Source organism: Diabrotica undecimpunctata, chromosome 3, assembly GCF_040954645.1.
Source record: "Diabrotica undecimpunctata isolate CICGRU chromosome 3, icDiaUnde3, whole genome shotgun sequence".
NCBI lineage: Eukaryota > Metazoa > Arthropoda > Insecta > Coleoptera > Chrysomelidae > Diabrotica > Diabrotica undecimpunctata.
In genome coordinates this window covers 114,034,734-114,047,568 of record NC_092805.1, presented here as the reverse complement: position 1 = coordinate 114,047,568, position 12,835 = coordinate 114,034,734, and the positions used below count along the sequence as shown (strand labels likewise).

The 12,835-nt window shown below is 33.3% G+C and overlaps 1 protein-coding gene across 1 annotated transcript in view; it reads left to right on the top strand.

The window, feature by feature from the left end:
* The first annotated feature begins 6,280 nt into the window (after positions 1 to 6,280).
* Positions 6,281 to 12,835, top strand: part of LOC140437255 (trehalase-like) — a 31,418-nt gene continuing 24,863 nt past the window's right edge. Inside the window, exon 1 of the mRNA XM_072526669.1 lies at positions 6,281 to 6,439. The gene's annotated coding sequence lies outside the window, so the exon portion shown is untranslated. The remainder of the gene's footprint in view (positions 6,440 to 12,835) is intronic.

Genomic DNA, 12,835 nt, shown 5'->3' with positions numbered 1-12,835 from the left:
TGGTCCCTTACATGAAAATCAACAAGGTTAAAAAGACCTTCGTCCTCAATTATTAAGTCACTACATTCGATTGTGTAATAGGGACGATGAACTGCAATGGCGTCAGTAGGAAAATAGCCCTTATCAAACACTAGCTCTTTACCCAAAATATACAAATCCTCTCCGTAACCCATACCCGTCTCAAACATCCTCCTAATTTCTCATTTTCATGGAAGGCTATACCACATATCACACCCTAATATCGACTACGTTGCAGTTGATATACATCTCGAAAATAATATCAAAATTACAATAATCTCAAATTATAAACTTCTTACCCATTTACTCCACTAGCTGGAGTTCCACAGCGCTTAATTGTAGCTCCTACATTATACACAGTCCATAATAGTGACATCCTCCACCTCCTGAACAGGTCAGAAACTATCTTGCTTTATGCCGATTACACGGCATTACTTTCCGCTGATACTCTCAGCGGGATGCAGGGACAAAAGTCTGTGTTCGATAGAGCACAAATACAACAAAATAGTAAAAGGTACAACAGATGAAGGGTCACCTTAAACCCTTTCAAAACACAAGTTATCTTATTTAGGTCACCACAGGCCACAGTTGAAGATGGGAACCGGATAACTCTCTTAGGAGAAAGACTCGATTACATTGCTTCAGTGTCCTACTTGGGAGTCCACTTTATGAGAACTCCCAATTGAAACACTGATCTCCAACTCACTATTGACAGAGTTAGGAAGAGATCTAATCTCTTGGGCTCTTTATTCGGTAACAGTGGATTGGGTATCCATCTCGATTTACGCTGGATTGCAAATTGTATTAGTGAACCTCTGAAAGACCTATGATAGTGTCCCAGTCAACAATCTTTGGAAAATCACGGAGTAAATGACACCTACATAAACCTTATTTAAGCTTTACATAGATGAAACAATAAAAAACTGGAACAAGAAATGTGGATAGATGGGAGTAAAAATTGACGACTAAAATTGACGACTATATTCATAGCCTTTTGTTTGCTGGTGATCAAATAATTTTAGCACAAGTTAAAGACGAAATCGTTTACATAATAAAAAATCTGGAAGAAAAATTTGAAAGATGAGGTTTTCATTAATTATGATAAACCGCAATATATTGTCATTGAAGACACCCCAGAAAACCTGGAGATAAATAACAATTAAATAAAACAGAAAATTAAAATAAATACTTGGAGGTAACTTTAACAAATACAGGATCAGATAAAATGGATATAATAAATAAAATAAAGAAAGGAAAGACAACATGACAATTACACTGGATTATATGGAGCGACGATATTACAAGCAAAACTCTAAATACCAAATTTTTAAGACAATCACTGTATGGCTCAGAGACGTGAGGACAAATAAAATGATTTTTTTATTAAACACCTAAGCTGTGTTTACACCACTGAAATCTGGTCACAGTTGACCAATTATCAATTCTTCTTTGACTTAAATTACTAAATGGTACTTAAATTATAAGAGGTTAACCCTATGGTGTCCTCTTATTTTATCTAAAATCTATGCACTATAGCTAACACACAGCACTATGTTCTGATTTTACACTAGTTAGCATTTTACACTAACTCAAATGGTTTTTTTTGTTTAAGTCTTTGTTCTAACCCAGTACTGTCGAGGAGTTGGATGGGTTCAACGTTTACGTGACATTTATGATATACCAAGGAGCATCAACGATGTTCATTAATAATTTATTCTGTAATATCTTGATGATTTGGATAATACTTGAATTGGCACAGCACCAGAGTTGGCAACCATAACTCCATAATGATCTCAGTATTTGTTTATTTGTTTGGATAGCAATTGTTTGTTATGCATAAACAATACTGAATTTCTTTTCATCAGCCAATAGATTTTTTGTAATGGATACCTAGTTCTTCCCTTTTCTTTTTAATACGGACTTTCCAGCGAAGTCTTTCATTAAGTGTGATTATTATTTTGGAGAAGATGTACATGGTATTTGGGCATAATTTACTCTAATTGGAATGTTTTGGATTTATTTATTAGTAAAATTAACGTGAATTGATTTAGATTCATTTAGTTTAATTTTTTAATTTAATTTAATTTAAGATTAAGTTTTCATTTTTTAGTCCAATTGTAAATTTTATTTATTGATAACGGTAATTTTTCTGCAGCTTCTTCGATAATATAATCGCCTACTGCTAGGATAGCAGTATCATCTGCAAAGGTGTCTATAGTATCATTTTCTAGTTTAAGTATATCGTATATGTATAACTCTCTCAAAATGGGCACTAAAAAAGATCGATAGGAATAAGATCTAAGCCTTCGAAATGTGGGTCTAAGAAGAATTCTAGGCGAGTCCTGGACAGAACATAGTAAAACGAATAGCTAGAAGAACGAAGACCAGAGAACTATTGGTAGTAGAAGGAAAAGTAGAAGGCCGAAGACCAAAAGGGAGATCTCCAATATGGTGGGCAGACCAAATGAAAACTCTGGTGGGAAAATACCTACATGAAGCCATCCATATGGCACAGCAAGACAATAATATTTAGAGTGTCACCACGCCCTGTCAAGGGCTCAAAGAACGAGGAGGAGAATATATATAACAGGTAGAGGACCGGACTCAATACACTTTCTTGAGTGACTTCTACTTTGATTTCTTTTACATCTGTGTACACTTCTTCTTGCTTAATTCTGAAATATCTGTTAGATATGTATGACTGCAAAATTTCTGAATATTGTTTAGGCATAATAATTTTGAGTTTGTAGAATAAACTTTGATGCCATACCTTGTCAAAGTTCTTAAATACGTCTAAAAAGATTGATATATATATACATATATATATATATATATATATATATATACATATATATATATATATATATATAATATATATATATATATAAATATATATATATATATATATATATATATGTATATATATATATATATATATATATATATATATATAGAATGTTTATTTCTAAAACTAAATTAGTGGTTTGGAATCATTTTTTTCTTTTATTATTGGTTTCATTCTTTTTAGCAAGAGTTTCTTACAAAGGTTGGTGATTTCCCTGGTTTTGGTATCATTATAACCTCAGCTATTTTTTATAAATTTGAAAGATATCTTAATCTAAATGCAGCATTGATTATGTTGGTCAGTTTTACTATGGCTTAACGGGGCAGGTTTTTTAGTAATTATCCAGTAATTAAATCATATCCTGGTGCTTTCTTCGGATTGATAATCTTATATTTCATCAGCTACTTCCTTCGGATATTGGTCTGATTCTCTCTTCTGTCTGATGAGGCTCTAGCAATATTTGATCATTATTTGTCCTTCATGCGCTTTCAATATATTTTCTAAATATGTGGTAAATCTCTTTGCCTTCTGCTTATTGCTTCTAGCCCAGCTACCGTCTTCCGGATTAATATGTGGAGAATAGGTTACTGGTCTTTTAGCTTTTTTGTTGCTTAACATAGAGAGTACTCAGTGCTGCTATCATCGGTCAACTCTCTCAGGTAAGAACTGATTGACCCATTTTTGGCACTTCTTAGTTTTCTTTTCTTCTTAAATAACTTTTTAATATTTTTCGGATGTTCTTTGTTTACTTTTACACTTTTGATCTTGAATATGAATACTTTTCCCATGATTTTTGTATATTTTGAACAAACAACTCAAATTCCTCATCTAATTGTTCAGGTTTTTTTAATGGTACCGCTAATTTATTTCTGTCTTTAAGGATTGATCTTTTCCAGTCTGTTAGTTTATTTGTTAGTATTGGTTACACTCTTTTCTAATGATCATGCCACTCATAGTGGCATGCTCATTAGAAGTGGATTTTATAGGTAAATATATGTTTAACTTATCTCAACCGTCATTAATATATAATTGAATAAAATATTTTTAATAACGAAGAAATTAATTAAGTCCTGTATTTTGTTTTTATCTGTTGGCAAATAAGTCGGTCTACCTGTTGATATTGTCTCACATTTATGTTCTTTTATGGCTGCCAGTAACTCTTTTTCTTTAGTTTTTGACAATCTTGATCGCCATTGGGTGTGCTTTGCATTAAAGTCAACTCCAATGATATATCTTTTTTCCAAACTTTATATATTCTACATACTGTTCTTGTTTAATGGAATTCTTACGTGCGCTATAAATTGAGCTTACATTACTTTCGCAATTATTTTTATGTTTGGCACATACTGTAGTTGCTTGTATGTGTTTTTGTATGTATCATATTTTAGCTCCTCATAATGAATGTGGAATGTTATCTTTTATTATTAATGTGCTGCCTCCTTTTGCTGTATTGTCAGGATGTATAGTGTGGTATATCCTATAAACTTTATGAAAGATTGTTTAATGAAATGTGTTTCAGATATGAGACATAAATAGCAGAATGAAAAACAGAATAAATGCAATGGAAATGATGTTTTGGGAAACAAGCTGCAGGTTAACACTAATGGATAAAGTAAGAAACTAACGAATTAGAGAACTAATGAATGTGAAGGAGACACTAAATGACAAGATAGAAAAAAGAAATTTTCTCTGGTATGGGCATATGCGAAGGATGCACAAGACAAAAATACCACTGAGAACTTGGAAATGAAAACCAAAGAGAAGGAGGAAAGCAAATAGGAGGGGAAGGACGCCCCAGATGTCCGCTACAGTAAAACAGACAAATAAAAACATCAATGGAAAAAAGAGACCTCATTGAAGAAGATATATATGACAAGAACAAATGGCGATTGGGATATGGTAAATGGCAAACAGAATCTGCAATGGATAAGGAAGTAAGTATTATGTTATTTAATAATTTATGCATCATAAATAGGATCTCAGACAGCCCCCACACAAAAACTATTAAAAACGTCTTAAAAACTTGTTCAATTTTTTCACATGCGAAAAATCATGTCATTTTTTCGCTGTATTACTAGTTACCATTCTACCACAATTTTACAATTATTTCCCGTTCTCCAACCCTTCCTACTCACATTTTAACCCCACTCCATTAGAAATACAGACAGTTGTAAGATAGCAAAGAAAGTCTCACTCTCTTGCCTGTTGTCTCTCGATGATAACGGACATTCTCTCTTGACTACTGACTGTTGCTAGAAACAGTCGTCCTCTCTTTCGTCTGCTGAGTCCCACTAGGCAGACGTATAATCTCTCTATCGCTACCTATCGCTTGGTACAGACTTACCAAGCTTTTTCTCCACTCTAATTATCTCTCTCGCTTATAGTTACGCGAAAAATACCGCAAGTACTATTTTAAATCGTGTACAGACGCAAATGTTCTCTACATCGTGATCTAAGTGTTAATACGCGAAACACGTGTTCAGAAACCGGTAACCGGACAGTTTCCCCGTATGAAGAACAACCGCGACTGAAGCCTCTAAATACCGCGAGTGTGTGTATGTGCAGCAGAAGAATTGGTAAGACTTTGTATAAACTTTTTATTTGCTATAATCTGTATAACCTTTTACCACATATCCTAATTTATTTGAACCAGCCCTATGTAATACAGTCCTCATTTACTGAAATTATATTCATAATTTCACATATGTACACCCTTTTTGTACAAAACTATTAAAAAAATTACTGAGAACATTTGCAGGAAATATGCTGTGATATCGAAAAAGAAGTAAAGAAGTCAGAAGATATAACATATAGGGAATAAACGAGTAGATAATTAACAAAAAAAAAAGAATGTAATAATCAGATAAGGAGAATGAAGGAGACCAGAGTGGTTAAAATATCAAGAGATAAATCCCCAAACAGTAGAAATATCGGACGACCACGCAAAAGATGGAGTGGCAACGTTCCATAGAGATATTATTATTGCTCATGACGAGGAAGATGAAGAATAGCTTTGAAGATGACCGTTAAGATTTAATCTTTTTTCGTGACAGTTCCACGTATGAAGCGCTAGTCTGTATAGAATGTCTAAATCCAAAGCATTAATAATTATTTCCGCTATTACTACAACAATTATTAAACGCTTTGTCCTTTACATGTCTCAGCCACGTAATGTTTGTTTTTAATTTTTATATTGCGATTATAAGAGAATTATCGGTATAACATCTCTTACAGGCATTTTATCATTGTCATTGCCCTATTAATAAATTGGTAATGATCTTGGAATAATCCCGGAAAGATAAAATTAAATAATTCTCACTACATATCTACATTAAAAAGTAATACTCAATTAACCTTAATAATCGCTATGTTTTACTCACATGTATAGCAAACATAGCCTATCTATGCGATAATATTAACCAAAACAAATTTAATCATATTAAAAATATCACATCTCCCAGTATTTTGCATATAAATTTAGTTTGGAAAAAATAAATTTACATAACACGAGGCACTTGAAGTGTTTTAACTAAAGTTTGTGGTAGTAGTTTGGTGATTGATGGTGTTTTAAACTAGGTACGTAATGTTGCATGACAGATATTAATGATTGTATTTGCTCTGTGTAGATTGACATATGTAGATAAGGTACGGTAAAAAACCTTTTGTTGTAAAACAATAATTTGTTAATTTTGTATGTAGATAAGGTACGGTGAAAAACCTTTTGTTGTTCTTCTTCTTATGGTGCCTTATTCAATTAGTGGATGTTGGCGACAATTCTGGCATACACCTCTCGGTCTTGTGTGGCCCTAAAGAGTGCATGGGCATCGAGGTTTGTCCAATCCCTTATGTTTTTAAGCCATGAGTATTTCTTTCTTCCGATGACCCGTTTTCTTTCTATCTTTCCTTCCATAATAAGCTTTAATAACTGGTACTTGGAATTTCGAAATATATGACCCAGATAAGCAGTTTTTCTTCTTTTTATTATTGGCAGCAATTCTCGTTCTCTGCCCATTCGATTTAATACTTCGACATTCGTTGTGTGATCTGTCCAGGGAATTTTAAGTAGTCTTCTAAATACCCACATTTCAAAGGCCTCCAATCGGTTCATCACATTGGCCTTTATGGTCCAGGTTTCTACACCATATAGCAGTATGGAGTAAATGTAACATTTTACAAAGCGATATCGAAGCGTTAAGTTAAGGTTGCTGTTGCTTAGCAAGGTTCTTATATTAGTAAATGCTGTTCTTGCTCAATCCTGCTACGTATCTCTATGTCTGGATCTAGATCTTCAGTTATCCAAGTACCGAGATATCTGAACTTGGGGACCTTTTGGATGTTCTTATTATTTACTCTTATATTTAATTGCATATTTCGTGTTCTGCTAACCACCATTACTTTCGTCTTGTCTATATTAATCTTTAAGCCCAGTCGGTCTCCTTCAGTGTTTATCTATCTATTAGTCGTTGTAGCGCTTCTTGGCTATCAGCTATTATGACTAATATTGTTCTGAAGCTATTTTCTTGTGGCATATTTAAGTAATTACTATTTAAATGGAAGTAAGCCACAATTAAAGGTTAATTCGGAAATCGAAGTGGAAATTGAAACGTCAATAAACGTACTGTAACCTTTAATTGTGGCTTATTCCCATTTAAATAGTAATTAGCTATTATGACTGTATCATCAGCATACCGAAGATTTTAAGGTCATTCTCATATATCACACGTTCCTGGAGCAATCTTACTAATTCTGAATGATTAACACAATCGAACGCTTTCTGGTAATCTATAAAGCATAGGAAGACATCTTTTTGCTGATCTCTGCATTTCTGGAATAGGACAGTTAAGCTATAAAGTGCTGTTCTTGTGCCAAATCCTTGTCTGAAACCGAACTGTGTGGGGCTAAGGTCTCTTTCACATCTGTTGTATATTCTTGTGTGAATTATCTTTAAGAAGAGTTTTAGGACCTGGCTCAATAAGCTGATCATTCGGAATTGGTCGCAACTATTAGCGTTTGACTTTTTTGGGATTGGTATAAAGATTGATTGAAGCCAATCCGTATATCAAGGCGTCTATATTGTCTTCACTCAACATTGTTAGAACCTCTATGCATATGTCGTCTGGGCCTGGTGCTTTTTCCCATTTGCTCTGTTTGATTGCCCTTACAACTTCTGACTTCAATATTTTGGGGAAGGGTTCACTTTTATATTCACTTTCAGAGTTTCTTCTAGTGTTGTCTGAGTATAGTTGCTGTGTGTCGTTTTATGTTGAAGTAGATTCTTGGGATCAGTAATTAATTTCTTGTCTTTCACAATACTGTTAAAATTGCAAGGTTTTGTATGACCTGTCACTTCTTTAACGAGTTTATGTATGTTAAAGTGGTCATGTTTTCTTCCAATTCCTCCATTTCTGCACACCTGTCTAGCAGCCACTGTTCTTTAGCTTTGCTACACTCTTTTCGCATTTGTCGGTTAATCTGCTGATGTTTGGTTCGGTCTTTGTTTTTAAATGATCTGCGGTCGTCCACCATTGATAATATTTCGTCAGTCATCCAATTCTTCTTTTTGTACTTTTGGGAAGCCATCAGAGACTTGGTGGTTACGATAGCTTTTTTAATACAATTTCATTTGTATTCTACTAGCCGGTTGTAAAACAATAAATTGTTAATTTTGTTATTTACATGGAGACATAAATACCTGTTAAAAATAAGTCTGTTAACTAACACCTCTTCTTGAGACTCCTTTTTTAACAAATTGTTGAATATCCTTATAGCTTTAAGATATAGAATGAACGTTGACTCCGAAGCCAATAATCCCCAATCTTGCACACACACACACACACACACACACACACACACACACACACACACACACACACACACACACACACACACACACACACACACACACACACACACACAGAGACACACACACACACACACACACACACACACACACACACACACACACACACACACACACACACACACACAGTTTTAATATAACTTGGTAATTTCACATATCTTATTTAGTTTATGTAATATTTAAATTTACTATCAAATGATATTTATTTATATTTTTATAATTTCATATAAATACAATTTCATATAGATGTAATGTTGGATTTTTGCAATTATCAATTCGACTATTGTATATAAGTGCGATAAAAAGACATGTTCATATTTTATAGTTACAGAGGAAGAGTCCATTTGTGTACCTAATGAAGGGTGGCGGATAGGTATACAAAATGTCAAAACTGACCACAATTTGTTATTTTAATTTTTGAAATGTTTCATAATTTTTTAGTTACATTAATAAAAAGGTTAAAATAGACACACCTCCAAGAACTGCTGCTGAATAAAAAATTGATTGAAAATATTATGAAATTGTTAAGAGAATAGTCAAAACAGTAATCTTGTTGATTAATATAAAGCTTCGCCCTAGTATACGGTACCGCCTACTGAACCCGTTTTTTCCAATATTTTTACCCTTATCATCATTCCGACTTTACAACTCTGCGTGGGTCCTAGCCTCCTCAAGAATTTTTTGAAGTTATATCCTCTTCTCCACACTTCATTGTCATTCACCGCTCCATTTATTCGCCCTAGTACTTTTCTTTCGAAACTTCCTGGTATACATGTTTTCATTGCTTTCTGTTAGAGTACAGGTCTCTGAAACATATGGTAGGCCTGCGCGTATTATTGTTTTGTAGAGTTTTACTTTTCGATACTTCTCGATATAATTAAGGATTTAAGAAGGAGATTGTCTCCAAAATAGCATCTGTTAACCGTGCAAATTCTGCGGTTTATCTCTGCGCTAGGATTATTTACAGTTTAACTGAGCGCTTCCAGATATACAAATTCGTTCACTTCTTCGATGACGTCGTTTTCTGTAACAAGTGGGTAGTAGGATTTGTGGTTGCTTGCTTATTTTCAAACATTGCGTTTTGTTGCTATTTATTATTAAACCCATATTTGTAGCTGATTCTGTTAGTGCTACATACGTCTCTCGTATTCCAAACAATATTGATATCATCATCGAAGGCAAGGATTTGCACTGATTTGTTATATATTTAGCCAGTGGGTGTGATTTTTGATATACGTATTACTTTTTCCAGATATATATTCAACATTATACAGGAAAGAGGGTCTTCCTGGCGCCATCTTTGTGAACGACACATTTTTCTTTTTATCAGATTCAGTTTCGATTAATGAGTCGGTCATCTAGACGTACGAGTCTATAAATTTAAAATATACATATCTTATAAACTAGATATACATATTGAAAATCAAAAAGAAATAAAAGTATCAAAAGTGAGAATAGAAAGAAGCCTGATCGATCCTAGATTATATACATTGGTATCGATATTTTTTCATTTGCAATGACGGAAACACATTGCTGGGTTGTTGTCTGTGATAACCTGCAGCCACACTGATAGGTTTGTAAAGATGGGTTTATCGCTTCTATTATCAGAAAGTTTCCCTACGATGTAGTACACCATTTTTGATTAAAACATCACAGAGAAAATGTGGTTCAAAACAAAAACAAGACCAATATACAGGAAATGTGAAAAAAATCTTTAAAAAAGATCTGTATTGAACACTTGCATCAAAATTAATTGGTAGCGAAAAAGTAAAATAAAATGTCTCTAAAATGCATGATTAGGCTAATTTATGTATTTTGTTGTTAATGTTAAATTTCAAGTTCTAAATTTTGTGAATATACTGAATGAAATGCACTTTCTCTAGTCTTCCAATGGGAATTTCCGAAATTTGGCAGTTAGTAGCGGCCATGTTTTTGTAGCTACCTCTGTCAAATTTGCTGTCGTTTATCTAGTTTGATCTTCTATCAAATCACTTTGGGGGATATATCGTACAACAATACGTGCAAATGATTATTTTTTTTATCAAAATTGGTGTTTTCTTTTTTACACTTAACGGTCGCTATAATTATCCTATTGAGAGGATTATTCGCAATGTGGTGGATAAATTTGAATCTACTGATATAGTAAACAATCAACCAACACCCATACATCGACTAAAAACGCAAGATCTGCCGAAAACATCGTCTCTGTCCGTTAAACTGTGCAGGAGAATCCGAAGTAGTTGATTTCACGTCAAAATGTAATTTAAAATAGCACAAAAGAAGTACAAAGTACTTCTCACCCAGGAGCTGAAGGTAAACGACCATACATAACAACATGTGTTCGCTGATGAGCTTTGGAGAGTTGGAAATTGACCCTAATTAATTCGTACATCTACAAACAGAATTGTCAAATTTGGGACGATACCTATCTAGATGATCCAAGAGCGTCCCATAGATCATCTCATAAAAAATCACTGTTTGGTGTATATTTTACGCTGGCGGCGTCATCGGTTCATATTTCTTTGAGAACTACGTTGGCCAAACCATCACCGTCAACGGCGAGTTCTATATGTCGATGATTACCAACTTCTTTTGGTGCGAATTGAATGATATGGATACCGACGACATATGATTTTAATAGGACGGCGCTACGTACCACATAGCTCATGCCTCACTGGACATTCTGCACTAGCGATTTGAGAGCGTGGTCATCTCACGTGGAAATGATATGAACTGGCCACCAAGATCGTGCGATTTTAGCCCGTTCGTTAGACTCTTTTTTGGGGGTTTTGCTTAATATTGTTCTTAAGCTATTTTCTTGTGGCACTTTAATATAATTTACTATTTTTATTGGAAATTAGCAACAATTTTAGTTTAAAACATGTTTATTTTGACGTTTCGGTTAAATTCAGCCTGATTTATACGCTGATAAGTCATGGAAATTTGACATTTCGGAGGCGTTTCACCCAGCGGAGCCGCGTCGCATATTTCAACGATGTTATCCATATATAATGGTATCGAGAGGCATTTTAAAAGAATAAAAACTTTTGGTGGTATTAACGATTTTCAACGCATCTTGCCTTTCAATAGTTGCCTGCTTTTTAGGATTGGAAGTATAGTTTATTCATTAACTTCAGCTTAATTTTTTAGACAATTAATATCAATTTGCAATCGCATATTACAAATTTTTAAAACAAAACAAGTAGGTATTTGAAAACGAGTAAGTTTTATCTACACCTACATTTAGCAATACAATAATATTTCTTTTATTTCATTTTCATTTTCTTACTTTACTGTGATCAAAAAGTATAGATAATCTTTTTGACTTAATTAAAATGACTGTTATAACCTTGCTGCTATATAAATGCCTACCGGAACAAGTTGGGATACTGTTTAGGAGGTTTTATAGTTCACGGTACATGCGTCTGCTGAACCTCAATAGTTTGGCCGATTGGGAGATGCAGAATTATTTTTAAATATATTACAAACAAAAATTTACTTTGATTTGTTTTTATACGTAATAAATTTCTAATTTTTGTTTTTATCAAAGATAAACTAACTTTTAATTGACATCTAAAGATCAAGGGTACCTATATTTTATAAACTCGCACATGTCTAAAATAGAAAAATATATTGGAAACATGTAGCAAAGCATCAATAAATATTTATTAAGATAAGTTTTTAACTCTAAACATATTCACGTGTCTTTATAACTACTTGGGCAAAGTAAACTTCATGCATCAATGGCGTGAAGAATAATCGATTTCTTCTTAATAACATTTACATCACAAATGTTAGGTAGGTATTTTGATTCTTTTATTTACATAACCTTTGAAAATCTGTTTTTGTTAATAATACGTCACAAGAGCATCAGATCATTTGGAAATCATACTTTATATGATTATTATTTATTGGTATTTAATATTTTTTTTATTTACTTCGTCTGTAGATATTTTTTAATTAGTTTATTTTCATAAACTTCGGCGTGTTGGCACAGCTTGGAAGATTATTTTTTACAAATGATACATATAAAAATTATTTTCCTTGCAAGATTTTGTAGGTCATTTATAATACTCCAGTCGGGTTAGACGAAAAAAAGGTCTGACCATGTA